Source organism: Cyprinodon variegatus, unplaced genomic scaffold (genome assembly GCF_000732505.1).
Source record: "Cyprinodon variegatus isolate N-32 unplaced genomic scaffold, C_variegatus-1.0 Scaffold3064, whole genome shotgun sequence".
Lineage (NCBI taxonomy): Eukaryota > Metazoa > Chordata > Actinopteri > Cyprinodontiformes > Cyprinodontidae > Cyprinodon > Cyprinodon variegatus.
Window position 1 is genome coordinate 4,170 of NW_015153517.1, and position 1,090 is coordinate 5,259.

Here is a 1,090-nt window from a genome sequence, read left to right on the forward strand (position 1 = left end):
CTGCATTACCGGCCCCCAGCCCCCCTCCTCCGTCTGAGGTCCGGTAACTGCATAGTTACTTTGGCTAGTAACTATTAATTTTCGCTGAACAGTAACTAAGTTACTAACTCAGTTACTTTCTCTGAAAAGTAACTAGTAACTATAACAAATTACTTTTTTAAAGTAACAGCAACTGCCTATGTCGGTGTAGATACCAGATCTGCTCTGGTCCTGCGCATGCCAGTGGCGTTACGCTACATGATTGGCTGAACGTTGCTATTATGGTTGCCCAGACAACGATAATAACATAGCACAGCGTCTATGTGCTGAGTCAGGAGCATCTGTAGCGTTAGCGTGTCTAATGACTGATGAAGTTTTAACAGATCGATAAAAAACAGAAAAAAAAACACCTGTTTACGGTGAACAAAGTAATTTCAAGTGATATAAAGGGGAGAGCTGGGTAGCGCTCTGGCTAGCTGTGCTCAGTAGCTAACAGGTTAGCTGCTTTTAGCTCGGTCAGTTAGCCACATTATGCTACAATACTTTTAACTTTGTATCAACAACCACCGTTTGTTTTCTAAAAGTAAAATAACTGTTTTATTTGTTTATAATCTCTACAAAAGTCATTTTTGAGATGTTCCATTTGTCCTTCCTGTCCTCAGATCTTAATAAAAGAATAAAAATAAGCTGAGACTTTTTCTTGTCATCTTTTTAAATGGCAGAGCTCAGGCTTTGAACGCAGTACTTTCTTTCAAGACTGACAATGATATTTTTCTATTTACGGCTACTTTAGATCGCCAATGAAATGTAAAATAATAGCAAATATAGATAATAATATGTTGAGACTCCAAAAGAGATTTGATTCTTAAGAAACTGTTGCAATACAGTTTGTCCGAGTGGAGTTGCCACATGGTGACGTCATAAGAAGGGGCGGGGCCCCGAGCAGATCTGGTACATACACTGGTACTCTGGTTACAGTATGTACTAATCGGCTACTTTACTGTAAAAAAGAAAAGTATTTTTCCACCATCACTAAATTACTGATTAATTGGTTTTCAAGAAGATAAAAAAAACAAACAAAAAAAAACATTGGATTTAGAGGCGTTACATG